The 23565-nt window shown below is 52.3% G+C and overlaps 1 protein-coding gene across 5 annotated transcripts in view; it reads right to left on the bottom strand.

Annotated features, from left to right (window-relative positions):
- RFX2 (regulatory factor X2) overlaps positions 1–23120 on the bottom strand; it is an 89192-nt gene extending 66072 nt beyond the window's left edge. For all 5 annotated transcript variants that reach the window (XM_004771558.3, XM_013045370.2, XM_013045371.2 and 2 more), the window contains exon 1: positions 22945–23120. The gene's annotated coding sequence lies outside the window, so the exon portion shown is untranslated. The remainder of the gene's footprint in view (positions 1–22944) is intronic.
- Between the last annotated feature and the right edge of the window lie 445 nt (positions 23121–23565).

Below are 23565 nucleotides of genomic sequence, written 5' to 3'. Positions count from 1 at the left end.
TCTACAATTTTAATGCAGGTAAGGTATACACTTACTCAAATTTTAATGCAGGTAATTATACACTGACTCAATCACCACAGCCCACAAGCATCAGCTTGCTTATTGATTCAGTGTTAATTTTCCCTATTGATTTATATAAGCCATTATCCAAAAATTAAAAATTTACAACTGTACACTCATTTTTTAAAAAGGCACATAAAAAAATAGATGGAGGACCAGGACAAGGCGTTGAATCTATAGTTTGGTTATAGTTACACACTGGTGGGAATTAATATAGTATGCTGATTTCAATCAGGGTTGGCCAACTTTTTCCTGAAAGGGCCAGAGAACCTTTTTGGCTTCACAGGCCAGAAGGTCTCTGTCGAAACTACTCAGCTCTCACTGTTTCTAGAAAGCAGCCCAAGTCTTTAAGTAAGGAATGAGCACGGCTGCCTTCAGAGCCCCACTGGAGCCTGGGGCAAAGGAAATCAGCAACCCTGACCTGTCTTTAAAATGTTGACATTTTGGGGTGCCTAGGTGCCCCCCTCTGTCTCTGCCTGCCTCTCTGCCTACTTGTGATCTCTGTCTGACAAATAAATAAATAAAATCTTTTTTTTAAATGTTGATACTTTGCTCATCCTGGATTTTTTGGTGGCATTTCTTTTGATGTTTTTAAAATACTGCATTAAAATAGTACTTGTGTTGGGGCGCTTGGGTGGCTCAGTGGGTTAAAGCCTCTGCTTTTGGCTCAGGTCATGATCCCAGGGTCCTGGGATCGAGCCCTGCATCGGGCTCTCTGCTCAGCAGGGAGCCTGCTTTCCTTCCTCTCTCTCTGCCTGCCTCTCTGCCCACTTGTGATCTCTGTCAAATAAATTTTTAAAAAAATAGTACTTATGTTGACAACTGAGTTTTTGGGGTGCCTTAAATTGTGTGCCCACGGTGAGTGCCTCACTTGCCTTACTCTAGTCCTGGCCTGGGGTCTGGTCCAATAAAACGTTCCTTATGGACATTGAAAATTGGAGTTTCATGTAACTGTCATGTGTCACACAATAGCCTTCTTTTGATTTTTTTTTTCCAACCATTTGAAAATGCAGAAGATATTCTCAGCTTGCAGGACTTATATCAACACCCAGACCCAGAACACCAGACATCTGTATTTGGGGCAGAACACATCTGAACTTGCTGCGGAATCAGTCCTCAGTCGGCCTCGTGCTTTCCTTTCTAATAAGGACCACTGACTCTGAAGTGCGATTCTCCCCAGCGACAGTGCACAAGTCAACGGAATTAACAACGAAGGCATCGACCAGCGAGTGTGCGAGCGCAGAAGAACTTCGTAGGGCCTTTCCTAAAGCTATGATCCTAGGTTTCAGCGGGTGTGACGGACTCCCAAAATAGGAACAATGGAGGAATATAACATAATCCTAGAAGATACAACTGGAGAGTCTATTATCATTCTTTTGGATTGTGGTAACATACAGAACAGGATTTATCGCTGAAACCGTTCGGTGAGCGCGCCAGCTCATTTCCGTTGTTGGGCAAACACCCCCACTGTCCGTCTTGCCCAAACTGAGACTCTGTCCCCATTAAACAGTAGCCCCCCCCCGCTGACTTGTCCCCCTGGCTCCCACTATCAACTTTCTGTCTCTGTGGATCTGGCTTCTCTTGGGCCCCCACAAGGGGAGAACCATACAGTATTTTTGTGGCTGGCTTCACTGAGCATAATGTCCACCAGGTCCAAACGCGTTGTAGCAGGTGTCAGATTTCCTTCCTTTTCACGCAGAACAGTATCCTCCGAACCACAGCTCTGTCTACCCATTCACCTGCGGACGGATGCCTGCGAGGGTTCCACCTCTTGGCTAATCGGGGAGCGTGCCGCTGTGAACGTGGGTGTCCGAGTCTCTGTTTTCAGTTCCTTGGGTCTACACCCAGGAGTGGAATTGCTGGCTTACATGGTGATCCTATGTTTAATTTTTCTGAGGACCCCGCCTTACTGTTTTCCACAGCAGTCCTATAGTTTACGTTCCTGCTGGCAGTTTCAAGGCTTGCGATTTCTCCAAAGCTTTGCCGACACTTGTACTTTTCTGTTTGTTTGGGGTTTTTGAACTGATAGCTGTCCTGCGGCTGCAAAGCAGTCTTGTTGTGTTTTCATTTGTGTTTCCCTAATGACGAGTCAGGCTGAGCATCCTTTCATGTGATTCTTGGCCATTTCTACACCTTCTTTGGAGAAATGTCTACTCAAGTCCTAGGTCCGCTTTTTAATGGGGTTGTTTCTTTGTTGTTGTGAAATTGTAGGAGTTCTTTACACATTCTGAATATTAACCCCTTATCAGATATATGATTTGCAAATATTTTTTCTTGTTCTTTGGGTTGCCTTTTCACGCTGTTAATAGTGCTTTCTGATGCACAAAAGCTTTTAAGTTTCATAAACCCCTATTTATCTATTTTTTCCCTTTGGGGACCTTGCCTTTGGTGTCATATTCAATCCAACGTCTTACAGATTTTCCCCTATGTGTTTGAGGTTTTAGCCCTGACATTTAGGTCTTTGGTTCACTTTGGGTTAATCTTGTGTGAGGTAAGGGTCCAGCTTGCTTCTTTTGCAGGCAGATATCCAGTTTCCCAATATGATTGGTGGGAAAAACTGTCCCTTCCCTACTGAATGGGCCTGGCACCCTCGTTGGAATAAGATTATAAAGAAGTCATTAAAGTAACAATACGTGAAGATCTAATCTTGCCAGAGAGGGCACTCAAAACATGAATTTGTGAAAGAACCTGACATAAATGAGGTGAATTACTACTTTCCCCTTGCAATAGTGAGGGGTATGTCTGTGCACGCTTTCTGTCTTCCGTGGAGACTTCCTCATGATTGTTTTCAAATGGAATTTTTGCGTAGCTGACCGCACATCTCCACAGAGATACCCACAGCACATGAGGACCCTCGCCTTTTCTGTTTATTACCAAAGTGCCAGATTTCCATCTGATTTCTGGCCCTTCTAAAAAATCCAGAGAATGTCTGGAAGTGGTTTAAACTCTGCCACATGCCCATTCATGTAGCTAAAGCAGGATCCTACAACTCGGTCTGTGAATTCTCAAGGGTCATACGTCAGAGAGTCCATGAACCTGAACTTGAACGTGACGTTTAAGTGCAGGTCCCATGTGTTTACACCCGTTCTTCTAGGGAGAAATTCCCAACTTTTGGCAGTCTCCCAAAGAGGTCCAGACTGAGGAAAGGTTAGGAAGCACGGGGCTACTTGTCTTTTGTCTTGACATTGTACCAAGACAAATACCATTTGTCTTTTTGCGCATTTGTCTTTTTTTAAACTTAAGCTGATAAACTCAAGGACTCTAGTTTAGACAGTCCTCGTTGTATGACCCAGGCAGGTCAGTGGTCTTAAGGATAAAGTGACACAATTCTCTTCCTGGAAGGAGGGGCGCGGTGGCAGCCCTGGGCCCCAGTCCCAGGCAGCAGAAACACTGGGCCAGTGACCACCACAGGAGGTGAGTGAGTCACATACCCCGTCTCTAGCAGGAAGCCACAGTCTGAAGGCAGCTAGGCTTCTTTCCCACCAGCCCACATTTAGGAATTCAAACAGTCCAGGAATGGGTTGTGCTAAGAAGTAGCTATACCTTCAATGACCAACTCGGCAATAATTAACCCACATGCCACCAAGCCCAGAACTGCAACAGATTTGCAACCTGAGAAAGAAATATCTGCCAGTGGGAAAATAGAGAGGAACAGGAAGAAGTCACAGTTTTTTATAGGGTCCACCCCAGCTGAACCAAGAAAACATACCTAATTTGCCATCTTTGCTAGCAACATGGCAGAGAGGGAGAGAGAGAGAGTGACCACGAGAAGGGAGAGAGGCAAAAGGAAGAGGAAGCAGCAGACGCCCCGCCCAGTGGGGAGCCCGACATGGGGTTCAAGCCCAGGGCCACAAGACCACAACAGGAGCAGAAAGCAGATGCCCAACTGACTGAGCCACCCAGCTCCCCCACGCTTAACCCAGAGAAGCCCGACACCAGGCCTGGCTCAGGCAGTGATTCCTAGGAATGTCTTAATTCTAAAAAAACTGGGCTACAACAGAAGATTTTGAGATCATGCAGAATTCATTTTAAGTGGGATTTTCGCACAATCTGAAATGGCTGAAATGTGCAAATAGTCTTTTTTTTTTTTTTAATCTCTAAACACTGGCTTTCCTCCTTACTGATGAGCCATCACACATTTTTGCTTCTTCTGAGTCACTATTACTAGTGTGTTGCAATAAGAAGACGACCGGTTGGAGACGTCGGTTTCTCCCACACGGGAGCCCACCTTCTTGCACCTGCAGCAGTAACTCATCTCAGAAATCACTCCTGGGTGCCGTGATTTGCTTACCGAATCCCCCCAGAGCTGAGGCAACCTGCCGAAAGAAAGCGTTCGAGTACTGGAGAGCCAGAGACCAGAAAGAAGAGAAACATGCTTCCCGGCCGCCGAGCAACTTCCCACCCTAGAGTGTTGGTCTAAACCTGACCCTGGCTCTCAGGGGCCTGAAAGACGAGGAGGAATGTCATGGAGAAAAAAGCCAGGGTGCTGCGGAATTAAAAAAAAAAAAAAAAAGGGCACAGTCTCAAGAGACATAAAAAGGCAAAGGGGGCTCAGCCTGCTGGTCAGACAGAGACTCTTCTTAATTACAGCAAATAGGAGAAGCCAATAAAGCAAGTATCATTCCTCTTGCCATTGGAGGAAGCAAAAAATATATATATAGTAATGTTAATCACTAGCAGAGAGTCTAAGGTGTTCGTGACTCTCTGAATCAGCATCGTCTTTATATACACGTGCTGTTACACTAGCACTAGCTCTAGTCGAATATAACCTGGACTGTTTGTTAGACCAGCTCTTGGTCAACTTTTTCAGTAAAGAGCCCAATAGCAAATATGTGCGGGTCAGATGGTCCCTGTTGACACTTACTCAATGCCTCTATTGGAGGGCAAAGACCACTACCAACAAGATGTACACTAATGAGCATGGCCATCTGCCCACAAAATTCCATTTATGGATACTGAAATGTAAATTTCACATGATGTCATATGTTCCCAAATATATTATCATTCTGTTTATTTTTTTCAACCATTTGAACAAAAAAAGTTATTTATGAGCTCTTAGCCATTTAGAATCAGGCAGCAGATTGGATTTAGCCCAGGAGCTGGTTTTATGAACCTGTACTAGATTCAAATGTTTGGACTTGTGTCTCTAAAAGACAGCCTAAAATAGTTCTGGATAAAGAGACAGGAACCAAACAGCACATTTCATTTACAAATAGCATTCTGGAAATTGCCACGCCCATATGGTCAGGGACACTCTTGTAAAGGAGGACAGCCCCCACGTCCCGTTGATTCTGACCCTGCCACCCTTCCACTGCCTTGCCATAGTTCTTTTTTTTTTTTTAAGATTTTATTTATCTGACACAGAGAGAGAGAGATCACAAATAGGCAGAAAGGCAGGCAGAGAGAGGGGGGGAAGCAGGCTCCCCGCGGAGCAGAGAGCCCGATGTGGGGCTCGATCCCAGGACCCTGGGATCATGACCTGAGCTGAAGGCAGAGGCTTAACCCACTGAGCCACCCAGGCGCCCCAACCTTGCCATAGTTCTGATGTGTGTCTTGCACCTTCACGATGCGGGGTCTTCGGGCATTTCACAGAGGAAGAGAAACGCAGGGATGTAAGAAAACTGTGAGAGATGACATCTTTAAAGAGCCATTTCTCCAAAGAAGGTATACAAATGGCCACTGAGCACATGAGAAGATGCTCAACACCGTTAGCCATCTGGAAGATGAGAGTAAAAACCAAACAAGTACCACCACACTCCAACTGGGTTGGCTACGACAAAGGCAAGGGAAAGCAGCATGTCGGGGAGGAGGAACTGGAGCCCTCCTACGTGGCCGGTGGGAAGGGAATACGGTGCAGCTCTATGGAAAACACTTGGCAGCTCCCCAAGAAGTTGAATACGAGTGACCATATGACCCAGCAACTCCACTCCTGCGTATCTACCCAAGAGAAATGAAAATCTCTCTGCACACAAAAGCCTGTCCACACGTGTTCGTAACAGCATTACTGGTAACAGCCAGAAAGTAGAAGCCACCCAAATGTTCATCAACAGATGACTGTGGCCAATCTATACGCTGGAAGATTACTCAGCCGCGAACAGGGGCGAGGCGCTCACACGCGCTGCTCTGGGCACAGACCCTGAACCCACGATGCTCTGTGAGGGAACCGGACACAGAAGGCCACATGGGGTGTGAATCCACATGTGGGAAATATCCAGAACAGGCATATCCGTGGACAGGAAGGGGGCTCGTGGGTGTCGGGGATGCTGGGGTGACTGCTTAATGGAATCGGGTTTCTTTTGGGGGTCATGGAAATGTTCCAGAGTTAGATGGTGATGTAATGATGGTTGTGTAACATGTCAGATATCCTAAAAACCACCAAACTGACCTTTAAAAAAGATCCATTTTTAAAAAAGACTTATTTATTTTAGAGGGAATGAGCACACAAGCCGGGGGTGGGGCAGAGGGAGACAGAGAGAGATCATCTCAAGCAGACTCTTCGCTGAGTGCGGAGCCTGAATGCGGGGCTCGATCTCACCACCCTGAGATCAAGACCTGAACTGAAACCAAGAGTCAGACACTTAAGTGACAGAGCCACCCACGCCCCCCAAGAAAGGTTGACTTTATGTTCTGTGAATTTAATCTCAATTTTTAAAGGAAGGTGACACAGCAAATGTGTTGGAAAATGCCAGACAAGCAGAAAAACAGAGGATATATAAACTAAGACTGTCCCTATGTTCTTTACTTTAGAAGAAATGAAACGTGATACCACTCAAAACAACGAGAAAATTAGGCCTGAGAAGTTGTAAATTCAAAATTCCATTCTTTAATGAAAGTTTTTATTTTTAAGTAATCTCTACACCCAATGGGGGACTCAAACTCAAGACCCCAAGATCAAGACTGAGCCAGCCAAGGGTCCCAGGGTCAAAATCTTTCTTAAGATTTCCAGAAACAAACTTTGCTAACAAGCAAAACTCGCTTGGCACACAGTCCCTAAGAGACCTTCTGTCTGGAAACCTCCAGTGACAGGGAGCCTAAGATGTAAGGAAGTCAGTTTTAGAAACGCCGAAACGTTTGCTTAGATGGGTCGGGTCCACAGAGTCAGTGGAGGGGCACCAGGGAGAAAAGGCGGCTGGAGGAGCGCTTCACCATGACTCGAATTGAGAACAGGGCCCAGTTTCTGGAGCTGTGAAAATTACAGCCTTATGTGAACATTACCACTGGAGAAAGGGTGGGTGGTTTCTAGAATATTCTACACTCATGAAGCACAAAGAAAGAGACACCAGATTAGGTTCGTGTCTCGGAAATCTTAAAGGATGTTAAAAAGATGGGGCGCCTGGGTGGGTCAGTCAGTTAGGTCTCCGACTCTGGGTTTCAGCTCAGGTCTTGATCTCAGGGTCAAGCAGGTAGGCAGGAAGGAAGGTAGGTAAACAGAAAACTATGACCCATTGCCTTTAAAGTGAGAGGAAGGCTCAGATGAAGGACGGATAACCTTCTCCATGATCAGGGTGTTGGGTTTCTGGTTTCAAACCGCACAGCGTCAAGGCGGACGCATCTACACTACAGCACAAAGACCGAGGTTGGAGCACAGGCTCTGCGGGCTGCCCAAGAGAGCTTCCGCCTCGAGCTGGAAGAGCAGATGCAGCGGCAGGGCCAGGTCCTGGCTGGCACGTGGAGGGCAGGACCCGGGGTACGGGTTATGGATGGAGGGGGGCCCGGGGGTGGCCCGTGGGACTGCGGGGACAGGTGTGCGGGGAGGGCAGCAGAATGAACGTTTTGCTCGAGGACCAAGGTGGCAAGGAGCTGGAACCAAGCATCAGCGGGGAACCCAGAGGGGCGGGAAAATGCCATCGCTGGGGAGAGTCAGCTCAGAGCCAGGGCAACAAGCGTGAACTTGTGTGGGCACACACCGGCTGGGTGGCTGGGCCTCTCCCAGAGGCACACGCGGGCCTGGGTGCAGCTCGTGATGCCAGGCTAGGGCTGAGTCAGCCACCTGTGGGCTCGGAACTGGGCAGAGCAGAGTGGGCACAGCGTGGGTGGGGGCGGGAGGCAGCGGTGCGGTGGACACCCTGGGGACAGTGTCGCACAGGCAAGGACACAGTGCAAAGGAACTTTCCCTGCAGGGTTGGCGCGTGGACGTCAGTGAAAAAGATCTAATGCAAAGGGAAGGAAGAAGTCCCTTCCACCCAGATATTCCCCTTCCGGGAATTTGCAAACATCCCACACATGTGCACAAATACGTTGGACGAGGATGTTTACTGCAGCATTGTTGGTAAAGTGGAAAAGGATAAACCCAAGGCCCCTCGATAAGGTGCTAATTTAGTACCGTGGGGCACAGCGAGCGGTTCAGTGGGATCTCATGCAGTTATGAAAAGGAACGAAACCGACACAGGGTGAGGAAAGATACAGACTAAATATTAGATGAGAGCGAAGGTGCAGAAAAGCGGGCATAATGTGATCCTTTAAAAAAAAATTTTTTAAAGATTTTATTTATTTGACAGACAGAGATCACAAGTAGGCGGAGAGGCAGGCAGAGAGAGAGAGAGGAGGAAGCAGGCTCCCTGCGGAGCAGAGAGCCTGATGCGGGGCACGATCCCAGGACCCTGGCTGGGATCATGACCTGAGCCGAAGGCAGAGGCTTTAACCCACTGAGCCACCCAGGTGCCCCGTGATCCTTTTTTATTTTTTTATAAAGAAAAAATAATAGCTATAAAAGGAGCAAGATGCTGACACTCACAGTTCCATGGAGGGACCCCGAGCCCATGATGCTCAGGGAGGGAACCAGACACAGAAGGCCACATGGGGTGTGAGACCACGTGGGTGACATGCCCAGAACAGGTCCACCACGGACAGGAAGGGGGCTCATGGGTGCTGGGAGCGGGGGAGGGATGGGCGAGGACTGCCAACAGAGAAAGTGTTTCTTTTGGGGATCATGGAATGTCCTGGAACTAGACAGTGGTAATGATTGTATAACCTCGTGAACATACTAAAAAAGGGGGAGTTTTATGGCATACGAATTACATCTCAATTAAAAAATAATAACACGTCAATGTGTTCGTTTTATAGGCATACAAAGTACCTGAGGGGCTCCACACCGGACTGTGCTAGTGGTGGGAGGGGCGGAGGAACAGGGGAGAAGGAAGCCAGGGGCGCTGTTTTTCCTTTATATTTTTGGGCCCTCTTTGGAGGCTTTACAATGAAATGATTTCCCTGATGTAAAAAAGGAAGGAAACAGACTTATTGGGGACTGCCCAGAAGGATCCTGAAGTCCTGAAGGGGTCACTACAGAATTCTGGGTCAAACCGCTCAGTGGCCCGGAGGGGACATCCGCGTGCAAAGCCCAACCACAACCACTTCACAAAATAGAAAACCCTGGAGTCAGGGGGGCGGGGCTCCTCATGTCTTGGGACTGACCCAAGACCCCAGGCACTGGGAAGGGTGTGAGCGCGGTTCGTAGCTCAGACAGGGGTCGGCTTTTAAAAAGAACAGTGACGACCCAAGTGTCCTGCCTGTCTTTGTTTTGACACCTCGGGCCATCTGTGGCCACTGGGCCCCTGGCACGTAGCTCGTCCAAACTGGGATGTGCTGTGAGTGCAACATAGGCACCGGATTTCAAAGACTTCGTGCACAAGACTGCAAAACGTCTCGATGAAAATGTGTTAACGTGGATCGCATGTTCAAATGACTATTTTGTTGGACATACTGGATTGAATAAAATATGTTATTCAAATTAACTTCACCTGTTCTTACTTTTTCACTGTGGGTACTGGGAAATTTTAAATCACACAGGCAGTTCGCATTACACTTCTACCAGATAGCTGTGATCTGGGACACTTCTAGAAGGAATCACTGAACTGTGAATTCACAAATATCTTATGAGGCCCTATTCTCCTAGAAAGTACGCAAAATGATTGCTAGAGCCTGGTAAGATGTGCACCTGGTAAGAACTCGGAGTCAGTTCAACAAGTAACTCCTCCACCTGGAGTCCCACAGAGCCAGTGAGACATGGTCTCTGCGTTTTCACAGAAAAGGAGCTGCACCAGTGACTATGAGGCACAGGTGACAGGTAGAGACTCCAGGTGGCACCGGGCACCATAAACCTGGGGCGGAAAATCTGGAACGGTCCTATCCTGGACCGTGCGGAGGGGCAGGATCTACCAAGGTCGCCTTGGGTGAGGCAAACAGGGAGGAGGGACTAGTTCAAGAGCAGCACTGGGCACAGCAGGGTGTGTGCAGTGGCCTGGACGGGAGAAGGGCAAAGACACTGAGCGGGTTGGAGCAGAGGGCACAGGCGGGGGGTCCTTGGGGAGAACAGGCTGGGCCACCGGGAGGAAGGCTGGGAATGCCGGGTGGAGCTCCTGGACTCCGTCCCACGGGGCAGAGGTCAGCAGACCAGGGCCCGCGCCCAGCCGAGCCCCGCCCAGTCCAGCGCCTGGTTTTGCATGGTCCGGAAGCTAAGGATGGTCTTTATACTCGTCAATGGCTATTAAAAGAAAATCAGAGTCACAGTATTTTGTGATACACGAAAATGATCTGAAATTCACATTTCAGTGCCCGAAAATGAAGTTTGATTGGCATACGGCCACACCCACTCGTTTATAGGTCGTGGAGGGCAGAGTGAGTGGTTGTAGATAAAGACCCGGTTAGCCCCCAAAGACTAAAATATTTACTAGCCGGTCCTTGCTACAGAACGTTTGCAGAAACCCCCTCTGCCCCACTTCACTTGGAACACTAAAAGATTCTGTGGGCTCTCTCTGCTCAAATGAAGTAACGGCACTTTTGCTGATTTGCAGAAAAACACGTCATGGATATATTTCTCCAATTAAAGCCAATTTACCCTACAAATATTTCTTAAGCCCTTGGTACAGGTTTCCTCTTCTCTGCTAGTGACAGGCAGTACACAACACAACACAACAAACTCTACAAGTCCCCCGTCGCTGGGAAACACTGGGCCAGCCTGTTGTGCCAGATTGGACGGCAGAGGGTTGTTTTTTTTTTTTTTTTTTTAAGATTTTACTTGTTCATTTGACAGACAGAGATCACAAGTAGACAGAGAGGCAGGCAGAGAGAGAGAGAGAGAAGCAGGCTCCCTGCTGAGCATAGAGCCTGATGCGGGACTCAATCCCAGGACCCCGAGATCATGACCTGAGCCGAAGGCAGCAGCCCAACCCACTGAGCCACCCAGGCACCCGGACGGCAGAGGTTTTAAAGGACGTATGCTGTTAGTGGCTACTGTGCTCCACTATCCTATTTCGTAATTTAATCATGTTTTATTTGCTAAAAACACTGCGGGTGCATGTCATTCAATGCACTGATATTCCATAGTTTCACACAAAGACGTCATGCATTGCACAACCCCCCCCCCCACCACCAGCAGCCACTTTAGGCCACTGTTGAGGGCAGTGGGAGCATCAAAGGGTCGGAAGAAGGCGGACCGGAGGGCCGGCGCATGTCCTCCCGAGGGCAGCAGCCAAAAGCTCAGCTAGAGTATCCGACCTAGCACAGCACGAGCAGGAATGGGAAGGACGGGCTCCGAAGGGGACACGCAGGCAGTGGGGGGATGGGGGGAGGGGAGAAGGCAGGGGGACCCCCGCCTTCAAAGCTGACCACTGAGACGACGGTAGCAGGATAACCGTCTCCCCTTGGCTCGCAGCGCTGCTGTCCTCACCGGCCCTGGGCCCACCCGCTCTAAAGCTATAGGGAAGAGAAGGCGAGCGCTGACCAAGCGCGACCCTGCGGCCGAAAAGCAAGCGGAGCTGGGTCCAGCAGGAGGAAGGACTCCTCTGCTCCCCACCCAAGGGGCCGGGAAGCACGGGAGGCCTTTTTCCCCCTCGAGTCCAGGCCTGCTGATCCGACTGACCCTGCTGGGGCCGTGCCAGGGTTAGAAGGAATGCGTGTAAAACGCCAAGCATATGGTAGGTGCTCAGGGTAGAAGGCCGTGCTGGCTGCTTTTTCTTCCCTGCCCCATCTTCAGGCCACTCTCTGCCTTTCTTGAAAAACCCTCCTTCCTGGGTCTAAGCACAAGGATTTGTCAGAAGTGCTGGGCTGCCAGGCGCCCCGCGCACCCCCGCTGCATAAGGCAGTCTCCGCTGGAAATGCCCAGGATCCAAGGAAGCGGGTCTCACGGGGGGACACGAACCACGGCTGCTTGAAAATACGTTCCTGCATCCAGATGTCTCCAGCTCCCTTGGACAAGAATCCCTATGGCCCTGGAAGGTCTCAGAGGTCTATGGCATGCTGAAGGATGGATGCGTCATTTAGCTAAGAGCTTCGGAAACGGACAAGTGAACATACAGTTATCTGAGGGTCTCTACCAGCAAACAACAAGGGAGGCCTTGCTCTCCGTGAAGGGCATCCCAGCCTGTTAACTGGCTTCTACTTTGACCGGCGTTAACAGTTACTTCTCTTCCCAGCGAGAAACGTGACGGTCTAACTAGAAGCTGGAACTCCGCGGCAGAAAGCTCAGAAGTGGGGGCTCGCCCCAGCCTGGGTGGGTACTTGGCTCATGTTCCTGCTTTCAAAGATAAAAAGAAAAAGGGGCCCCGGGACGGAGAGTGCCTTTAATCAGATGAGCCTCCGTCCACACTCACCCCACACACATCCACCGCCACCGCTGGGGCCCATGACCCCGAACCAGCACCCGCCGATGGGAACAGCTCCCGAGCTGGGGAAGAGCGCTGGGGAAATGGATCTTTCAGGAAGCGAGCCAGGGTTAGAAATATTTACCCACAACCTTGAGGGGTCCTCAGTAACTACTTCCTCCAGCCCAGCAGGGCAGCCTTTTGAACCTGCCCAAAATGCGAGGGCCACCTGTCGAGGATGAGACAATTCTGACGGCCATGATGACCGGGATTTGTTTCACATCAACTTTCTGACCAAGTGAAATCTTTGAAAAGTTCCAAAGCAGAACAAGCACAAATTGAGAAGCTGCAATTGGCTTAGACACAGAATGAGACATTTATTATTCTCCACTGTGTACATGGCTCCTTCGGAGAACCTAGCTATGGTTGGGTTCTAAGGCTCCACCCCGCCCCCCCACCAACACTATGTTCCCTGCACTTTCTGGAAAAGAATGTGACTTGTGATTTTAGCAGAGCAGAAAGGAGAGTCAGGGAATGGTAAGAGCCTTCGATGAAGCTTTCTTTGGGGATTTGCTAAAGGAACACTACATGTCGAAGGGACTGGAATGTTAATCTCAACTGAATCAAAAACATGGCATTTTTAGGGCTACTGGAGCTCAGGCAAGGGTCTCACAATGTCTGATTTTTGCTAAAATCAAAGGCTGCCATTACCTGATGCAGGCCTCACTCTTGGAAGAACGCCCTGGGCTCCGGTGTCTGAGACAAACATCAAGCCCCGTGGAAAGTGTGGCAGGCCCCGCTGCCCCTGTCCTCCAGGATCTTACGACCAAGAACATTCCATGAACCACTACCACATGTACAAGGAGCCTCGGGCGGCGGCAACACGGCAGTCACACCCCTTCTGACAGAAGAATCCTAGGGTCCCCAGCTAGGGTAACTCTCCCCCACCGCAGGGAACATTCGGACATGCCTGAAGACACAGCTGCTGACATGACCTGTGTCATGGGGGGAAGGGGTGGGCGCCCCTGGCCGACGGAGGCCGTGGAAGGTCAGCATCCTGAAGGCACTGGAGAAACGCGGCCTTAGTCCTAACATTTATCCGCCCGGCTCGCTACGTCGGGTCTCAGGCTTCCCTGGGAAGAGAGCCCCAGACAAGGGTCCGGAGAGAAAAGATTTTGCTGAGTAGACGTGACAGTTCGGAGAGAGGGCAGACAAAAGCGGGAGACCCGCATAAGGCGTGGTGAGTCCATCTGGAGGACTGACTGACGAGGAAAAGGGTCTGAGGCCCGAAATGGCCTTGAACGCTGAGCTGAGCACCACGCGGTTACTGCAAAGGCCTGGGGATTTGGCCTCTGGGAGCAGAACGTGCCCGTGCGACCCTCCGCCGCGGCCCAGAAGGCGGTGTGAGGAGAGACCGGGCAGGAAGCATCATCGAGGCCGGGCAGCCAGGCTCCGTGCACGGACAGGGGGGCGGCGGGCCACGCTCCTTGCTCTTTGGCACCCAAGCATTAAGTACTGTTACCAGAGCTGGGGGCGGCCCGGGGGCCTGCCTACAGCACGGGGAGGGACGAAGACTTCAGTCACCCCTGTGGCTAGAATGAGGACAGACACCAGGCTTGGACAGAGCACCCAGGCAGGAGGAAGGTGGGAGCCCGCCACCCTGGGGGGTTAGTGGGGACACCATGTCGTTGCCCTGCGGCACCTCTGAGCCCCACCCCCACCCTGCAGTCTGTGACATTAAATCACCCCCAATCCAGGAACCTTTGCTTCTGGCCCCCCCCCCGTCACCCCACAGTGTCCCCGGAGGGCACTGTCCTGCCGAAAGATGCACGCCCAGGTACAAAGTGGGGTGAGCAAGCAGCCGAGTCACACGGGGCTTCCAGAAATACTTTCTATGTCCTCCTGCGGGCCATTTCAAGAGCTGCTGGGACAACCAGGCCATGATTCGCACAGCGGAGAAGCTGCTGAAAGAGCTCCCGTTCGTGCCTCTGCTGCAGCTCAGCTGCCACCGGCCGCAGACCATTTCCGATTTCTGCGGCATCTTCCACCGTCCTCACCTGGCCCATGAGGCTACATGACACACTAAGTACTCGACCAGGCACGAGCTCCTCGGAAGCTTGCTGGGGGCGGGGGGGGAGCGGGGGGCGGCGGCTCACATAGGACAGAGACTCCCGGAGAGCAACTCACACACAGAAGTCCCCACGAAAGTAAATTCTTCTAGAAAATGAAAAATTCTTTTAAAAATCAGAAGCATGGGCGCCTGTGTGGCTCAGTGGGTTAAAGTCTCTGCCTTCAGCTCAGGTCATGATCCTGGGGTCCTGGGATCGAGCTCCACATCGGGCACTCTGCTCAGCAGGGAGCCTATTCCCCCTGTCCCTCTGCCTGCCTCTCTGCCTCCTTGTGATCTCTGCCTGTCAAATAAATAAATAAAATCTTTAAAATAAATAAATAAATAAAAATCAGAAGCACATACTTGAGGCGATCTTCCGTGGGTCTGGGGTTCCAAATCTATTTTGTTCTGGAAACAGGCCACATCCACCCATGTTCTGAGGATGGGGGCGGTGGGGAGCACTGCCTGGCCCTTCCCTTGGGTTCTCACCGGCTAGGCAGGAGCAGGAGCACCTATCTGGGGGCTGGTAATGTCGGGGGCTGCTGCTTCCCAGGCCTTCCTCCACGGGTCACCTTTCAGATAGAAACGTAGCCTAGAAACACGACACTGTTTCTAGACGATAAACAGCTTCATTGTAAAAATAAAAACATAATTAGGTGTGACTGCAACTCTAGCAGCGGAGTCTGTATCACTAGTACAATTTCAACGGGCGCGTGGGCCGGGCCTTCTGTCTGTGGCTGGGGTCTGGCCTTTTCATTTCTTCCCACGGGCAGGCCTCGTCTAATCCTCCTGGTCTCTACGGACCTCTCTCTCCCCGGGGCTCGTCCTTGCCTTGCTCCTCTTTCCGCCTCAAAATCCCATCAAGATCTCCTCCGTCCGGCATTTGTCACAGTAGCCAAATGGTGGCACCAACCCACGTGTCCACTAGCGGATGAGTGGGCGGACATGGTGTGGCCCATCCACACCCTGGGGCTTCTGTTCAGCCACAAAGAGGAAAGCCATCCCGGCGCCCGCTGCGAGGTGGGTGAACCTGGAGGCCTCTGTGCACAGCGAGAAAAGCCAGACACAAAGGACACACGCTCTATGATTGCACACGTTCTAGAAACGTTCTAGAAACATTTAGAAAAGGTAAATTCAGCGGGACGGAAAGTAGATTAAAGATTACCATGGAGCGTGGCGACAGAAGTCGGAGTTTCTGCTCCTGGGACCTGAGCTTCCAGTTGGGAGACGAAGACATTTTGGAACGAGTGACCACAGGCCGTCGCGAATGCCCTCAGTACCGCCAAACCGCACACCTGACTATGGGTAAAACGGCAAATTGTCCCTCCCGTGTATTTTGCCACAATTGAAAAAAAAAAAAACCCACTTTCCTCTGCTGACTCTTCGTTGGCTCCTGCTTCTGTTCTCACTGCGCACCCGCTCCTTGGAGGGCTGAGAGGACCACCTGTATTCTGACGGCTCCTAGGAGCTAACCCCGAGCCCGCACGGGCTTAGGCAGCTCCAGACCCTGCAACCCAGCTGCCTACTAGAAAGCCGTAGGAGTGGATGAGTAGGCGGACATGGTGTGGCCCATCCACACCCTGGGCTTTTGTTCAGCCACAAGCCAGCCGAGCCCTCGCGGGAGCTCGTTACTTTCCCTGCCCGACACCAGCTTCTCCCGTGGTCCCAGACTCATCACAGTGACACACTGTGCCAGATCCCCAACGTTGGGCGCCTGGGAATCACCCTTCCGGACCCTTGGCCGGGTGAGTCCCTAAGTCCCCGAGCCCCTGAGAACCTGGCTGCTATCTTCCCCAGCACCCCCTGGCCTGTACTGTCAGGCAGGCCCCTGCCACCCGTCACCTGGACTATGACTCCAGATTCCAGACTCCAAGCTTTTGGGTGCACCCTCCAAAACCATGCCCGATCACAAAGCCACATCGCCACTGTCTCGGCCCAGCGCCAGAGACAAGCCTCACTTGTCCAGCCTGGGCTCAGAACACTTTTTCTATAAAGGCCCAGACAGTAAATACTTTGGGTTTTGCCACCCTGTGCTTCTGTCACAAAGACTCTGCAGTTCCCTTGCAGAAGCAGCCAGAGCTGGTGTGTAAATGAACAGTCAGGGCTGAATCCCAAGAAAGCTTTACCCACGGGCACGAGCTGCAGGCTGGAACGGAGCTGGGGGCCAGAGTTTCCTGCCACCTGCTCTTCTCTCCCCCTCATCTCCCTTGTACCCTGAACCCAGCCCAACCGCCCCACTGTCCCCACCCACTGTCCCCACCCAACGGCCTGCCCCACGGCGAAGTCCAGCACCACCACTTCTGAGACCGCCTCGGTCTCCTAGTTGCTCTTGGTCTTTGTAGCCTCTGAGGCTGGTGCTTGATTCTGAAGAATGAATGAACGAACAGAGGTCAGAGGTCCAGAAAGCAGCTCTTCCAGTAAACAGCTGGCCCTGGACTTAGACCATCTAATTTGTACTCAGAATAGCATCCAGAGTCTTCCCCCATGGCCTTTGGGGGACCTCTGCCTTCTTCCTTTTGCTTACCAGGCATCAACCTCACGGCTGCCTTGAGGGGTCCTGCTGTGTCCTCCAGCCACAGGGCCTTTGCACCTGACCCCCCACCCCAGGCCTGGAAGGCTCTCCCCTCTGACCTCCACACGGCTGTTCATCTTCATTTCAGTCTCAACTCAACTGTCACCTACAGAAGGGCAGTAGTTCTTACACACACATGCACATGCTCAAACCATGCACACGCCCCAAGTAACTGCAGAGGCCTCAGTCTTACAGGCTTACTGCCCATAGCATGCCTGGGCTGCCAGACACAGGAAGTGAGAACCACCACCGGACCAGGGCTTCCATGAAGTACAATGCATTTTTAACGGCTGTATGAATTTTTCCCCATTTTTAAAAACACGGACGATGGCAGGTGTGGTCTGACTCACAGTGTCTGATGACCCTTGCTGTAATGTACCACTCGGGTTTGGGGAGTCAACTCTATTTCTCATAAAGTCAGGGAATCAAGAAAATTGAAAATAAGAAACAGGAGCTGCCAGGGCGTAGAGCAGGGTTTTCGAACGCACAAAACCCATGTATCATAAGGCAGGAATGCGTTTTGGGGAGCGCGAAGGGGAGCTCAGCCAGGAGCCGGGCCAGCCTGTCGGCTCCTGAGGGCCTGACTCGAGTCCTGGCACGAAAAGCGGGCTGGGTCTCACCTCTGAGTGGCGGGTTTCCAGGCTCCGACCAGGATGCACCCATGAGCCAGTGGTAACAGAGAAGGGAAACCAGTTTCTAGGCGTCCTCGGGTGTCAGTTCTGCTGGCAGAGTTGGCCACTGGCCAGGGCCCCCCCGAGGGGGTGATGTGGGGGAACAGGGTGCCAAGGGGCCTTGGCCACAACCAAGCCTGGGGGACTCCCAACCACTGGCCTTCACTGGTGGTGGTGCTGCTGAGCGCTAATGCTTGCGGAATGATATCTTTGTCCCAGGGAACTTCTACACTCACAGAAGGTCACTGACACCACCCCCCCACCCTGCTCTCCCCCAGGGAATGACAGGGGAGGCTCATCTCCAAAACACAGTTTCCTAATGCCCCCGTGGCGAAGCAGCAGAGACACTGTGCTCGAGCCCTTCTCCGTCCAATCCAAGCTGTTCCGCGACGCAGGGGCGGCGACATATGGCAGGTAAGGAGCGACTGTCCATTTCTAGGTGCGCCTCCCCCACAGGTGGGCAGGAAACTGTTTATTTATTCATTTAACCAATACAGAGTGCCCGGAGGAAAGAGAAGTTAATAAATTGCGCACAGCTTCCTCCCCTTAAGGGGCTGCCCTTCTAATGGGGGCCAGATGGTGATAATAAAAATAAATGTGCGTTCTGTCATTATGTCCCGCACGTGAGTGATAAAGGCTAAGGAAAAAGACAGCGGGGATGGAGGCTAAGTGGGTGTCGCTTTTGAGTGGGTGGCCTGGGGAGGTGACCTTGGAGAAAAGGCCTGAAGACAGGGTGGGAGCAGCACCCCCACCCCTTTACTTGGGTGAAGAGCTTTCTAGGCAGAAAGCTTGAGGAACTCCCAAGAGGCCTGCGGGGTTGAAGCAGAGCAGGAGCAAGTTCAGTGTCAGAGATGGGGCCACAGAGGACTCGGGTGGAGAGGCCCGGGGTGGGAAGAGACTTTGGCCTTTGCTCGGTGAGAGGGGAGACGGGAGCCTGAGACGGGAGCCCTGGGGGGGTTCTGAGCTGAGGGAAACACAAGGAAGGTAATATGACCCCCTCCTCCACGCCCACCTGGCTAACAAACAGCGGGGCCATCCATCCATCCATCCATCCATCCATCCATCCGGCCAGGAGGGGCTGGTGGCCTGGAGCGGGGACTGGGCGTGGAGGCGGTGAGGCACGGTCGGGTCCCAGATCGCCACTGATCGGGTGCGGCTGGACCATTTGCTGATGGTTTGTGAGAAAAGAGGCCGATTCCCAAGTGCTGGCCTCATCCGCCAGGAGAAGCCGGCTGGTCCTCACTAACGGGGTGCAGGGCAGACGAGCAGATGGAGGGGCCCATGGGGAGCTCGGTTTGGCCACCTTGCGCTCAGGTGGGCTGTCAGAAATCCATCTACTAGAAAGATCTTCCTCGTTCTCCTAGGCAGACCACGCCTCCCAGGCCCAGATGCTCCCCAGACCTGTCGGGGGCTCTTCCTGGCTCTTCTCCGCGTCCTCTGTTACCTACTTCTTATCCCACGCACCCCTGACTCTCTTCAAGGAAGAGCCGGGGTCTCCCTTCCCTTCTCCCCTCGCCCCCCACCCCTGTTAAGGATCCCCTTGCTGCTCTTGCGGTCTCCAAGAAGCATGTCGGTGGTTGTCAGTGTCCTCTGTCATTCCCCGCGCATACTCCATTCATGCACTCAGTCAGCAAAGGAAGGACACCCCCGGGGCCAGGCACGTGTCTAGAGAACTTGGCCTGGGATGGAGAGACTCATCCTTTAAATAACAGAGAGGGAGCCCAAAGGCTTTTTAAATACATCAGTCTACAATCCCTTATAACAATGCCGATCTCCAAAAGGCTCTGAAAACTGGAAAATTTTTTGTCAGTTTGGCACAGATAAAATCGGACCCGAACTGGATCCAGGTTCTGGTCCTTACGGACCCACAGGGTGGAATGTCCGTACAGCATGGAGTGGAAATGCGGATGTGTTTGCAGGGTGCCTCGGGGCTTACACCTTTGGCTCCCAAGTCTGGCAAGGGTCCCAACTAGCAAGATGATTTCTCAGCGAACTTTCCTTGTCTCTTAAATAGTTCACATTTTACAAATAAGCAGGTGTCAGGGAAGGGGGACACGTTATTTAAATAAGTGGTTACCTTGCAGTTAATTAAAAAGAGTCAAAGTGATAAAATACGGTTCCTACTGCCCCTGGAATTTTATGAGGAAAACAACCGCAAGTGTCTATAAAAATCCTAGCGGTACATTCCAAATTTTGACTCGAGCTATAACATTAACCAAAGTACAATTAATTAAATATTGACGAATAAGAATTAATTTTAACTTGACTCTGAAAGTACAAATTAGCTCAAAGGAATAAGATATTTCCCAGCATCTGCATTTCTGGTGACTGGCCCCAGCCCGGCCATACTTCGGTGAGAAACGTGCTAAAAGCTGAATATTAAGGTAATAATATATGTCCTGGTATGCCTGGGCGGGGGGGCTCAGTCGATTAAGCAGCCACTTTCAGCTCAGGTCATGATCTCAGGGTCCTGGGATGGAGCCCAACAGCGGAAAGTCTGCTTCTCCCTCTCCCCCTACCTTGCTCGTGCACTCCCTCTCAAATAAATAAAATCTTTGAAAAAAGAGGTAATGTATGTCCTTAGTGCAGAGTGCAAATATCAATAGAATTTCCAAGAACTCATTCTGTTGCTTAGTGTAATTAATAAGTGTCCCTGCTCCCAGATGCTCCTTTGGAGTTTATCTGGCACAAAAGAAGAATGTATCTAAAGGCTAAATAATTCAGTTTTGCTTTTATTGCAGAAGCAAACTGTATCTGAACTCACTCCCAGCCTAAACCAGCCGAATAGCACAGGACCACAGAAGCAGTCGGCTTGTCCATCATGCATCGGAAATCTTTTTTTGAAAACTACCCGGTCCCCTTTGGTATTTACCAAGCTCACTGGCTGGCCAAGATAGCAGTGATCAGTGACTAAAGAGACTGGATTCTTGGTTTTGGGGGGGCAGAGCGGGGAGAAGGGGGAGGGAGGGGAGGGCAGAGGGAGGAGAGGCTCTCACCACACACTCTCACCTCTCTGGCAAGGGTAGGTGATAAGCTGTCTCTAACATTACTCTGGAGCGGGTTCACATTTTTAAACTTGAGTGGGAGAAAGAACCGGTAGCCAGCCCTGACGCTCCCAGGGAGGAGGGTAAGGGTCTTAACAGAAGCATACGGTGCTTCAGAGCATGAAGACAAGGGATAAAAACATGTTGACAATATGCGCAGGGGGGAAAAAAAAAGGTTTTGTTGTTGCTTTTTGGGCCATTATTATTAGCATAATTATTTAGCTGGGGGAGTCTTAGTTGAAACCCAGAGTCTTACATAAGGTTTGATATTTTGGATTTGCGAGTTAAAGCTGGCTGGGAGGGAAAAAAACTCAGGGGAGTCTGCCCTGCCGGTTAATCGCACCGGGCAAGACATAGTTGTGCTCCGCGTGTGTGCTGGGGGCTGCACCATGAAAACAGCCAGAAGCAGGCAGGAGGTCTATGCAGAACGCGGACCTGGACTCCCTCCCTCATTCCTGCAGGGCAACCAGGAGGTTAAAATTAGGACGGTGAACCACCCCCGCCTCCGCTGGAATGGCAGGGGCACCTCGGCCCCAGGGGCCCTGGAAATAGCCACTAGGATCGGGGAAACCGAACTTTCCTAGTGCAGCAGCGAAAACAGCCGACAGGGGCCGGTGGCGAGGGAGCCCCTGGCTTCGCTCAGGAGGGGGAAGGAATAGTGTATTTGGGGGGCGGGGGGGGGGTGTCTGTGTGTCTCTGTGTGCCGAGTGCGCTTCGGGGGAAGGGGGAGTTACGGGTGGGGTTCACATTCACAAACACACAGGCACTCACACAATCCCAGGAGAAAATGTCACCGAGCAGTTTTGGGCCACAGGTTAGGCTCTTTAAACAACGTAAGTCAATACATTAAAACACACACACAGACGCACACACGCGCACACACGCACACACGCACACACACGCACACAACTTCTGGGGAAACTCTCCTCGCTGGGAGATCGGTCTAAACAGGGGAGTGGCGGCCGTGTGAAGGGGCTTCCCCAGCGGGGTGGAAGCCCTGGCGGACACAGGATCCCCCAAACTCTGGAATGTGGAGCTCAAAGGGAGAGGGGAGGAGGGTCCGAAGAGCCTAACCAGGAGGATTTTGGGTAAAGACGCTGAGAAACGGGTCCCAGGGGAGTCTGATTCTCGGGGAGTCTGGGGAGAGCCAGGGAGGGGGGCGTTTTCCCCAAGACAAGCTCATCGACTTTTGGGTAAACAGTGAGAACCGGGCTCCACGGGAGCCCTCAAGCTCACAATTCTGGAGGGAGGGGTCAGAATGAGAAGACGGTCCCCAAGACACCCCAAATCCAGGAAATTGGGGCAAACGTGAAAACGAGTCTTCCGGGCCCTCGCGATTCAGGAGTCTGAGGTTAGGAGTGAGAGAGAGGCCCCGGGGACCCCAGTTTCAGAGACTGGGGGAGTAAAAGATAAGAGGGGTCTGCAGGAGCCCCCAAGTCCGGGAGTTTAAGGTAGGGAGTGGAGATGTTTCAAGAAGGTGAGAGGAAGTGAGAGAGTGGCCCCTGGGCGCCCCCAACTTAAGGATTTGAGGGTAAAGTAAGAAAGGGTTCCCGGGAGCCCCAGTTCAGGGAGTTTGAAGATAAAAGTTTGAGGGGTCCAGGGGCACACCCAAGTCGGGGATTTGGTAAGAGTGAGAGAGGGATCTCGGGGGCCCCCAACTCGGGAAGTTTTCTGAAAAGTGAGGCGACGGTTCCCACTTGCCCCCGAATTTGGGTAGGAGGTCGGGGGGTGGCTCCCAGACTCCCCCAAACTCCGCCGCGCCTGCGGAACTGGGCTGAAGAGACGGGTCCCTTCAGCGCGGGCGCGCCACCCCGGACGTTTGGGGTGAACGTCCCGATCCCCGATCCGGATCCCCGCCGCCCCCCGCACTCCCCGGTCGGGCCGGGCCCGGGGCGGTCGCATCGGTCACCTGGAGTTCGGGCCGGGAGTTCGGGCAGCGGCTCCCGCGGCGGCAGCAGCGGCGGCTGCGTGTTGGTCCCCGTTGGTAAGTAACAGTCTCCACGGCTACAGTCTCTATGGCGGCGGCGGTGGCGGCGGCGGCCGCTCCTCCTCCCGCTCCCGCCGCCCGCCCGCCTGCCTCGCGCGCCCGCCCGCCGGCCCGCCCGCCGGCCCGCCCGCCGCGATGGGGCGGGGCGTTGTTACCGGCAACGGTTACCAGGCTCCACGCCCCACCCCTCAACGGCCCGCCTACGCCCGCCTCCCTCGGGCGCGAGGCGGCCCTGCGGTACTCCATTGGTTGCCCGCAGTGTCTGTCAGAGGGGGCGTCCCCTGGCGAAGAAGAGGGCGAGGCTTGACCAATCGCCGCGAGGGAGGGCGTGGCTTGGCGGGAGGCGCGCGGGGCTCCGAGGGTTGGCGAGCGGGAAGCGCGCGCGGCTCCCGGTGGGTGGCGCTGCTCCCGGAAGGCTGAACTTCAGCGACACTGATGGGGCCTTCGATTATTCAGGACGTCCCGGCATAGTCTCAGTCTGGGGTCCGCAAACTCCGACCCGCGGCCAAGTTCTGCCCGATGCCTGTTTTTCATGGACCACAA

This window comes from Mustela putorius, unplaced genomic scaffold (genome assembly GCF_011764305.1).
Source record: "Mustela putorius furo isolate JIRA1106 unplaced genomic scaffold, ASM1176430v1.1 tig00000095_pilon_pilon_pilon, whole genome shotgun sequence".
Lineage (NCBI taxonomy): Eukaryota > Metazoa > Chordata > Mammalia > Carnivora > Mustelidae > Mustela > Mustela putorius.
This window is presented reverse-complemented; position numbering and strand designations above follow the sequence as displayed.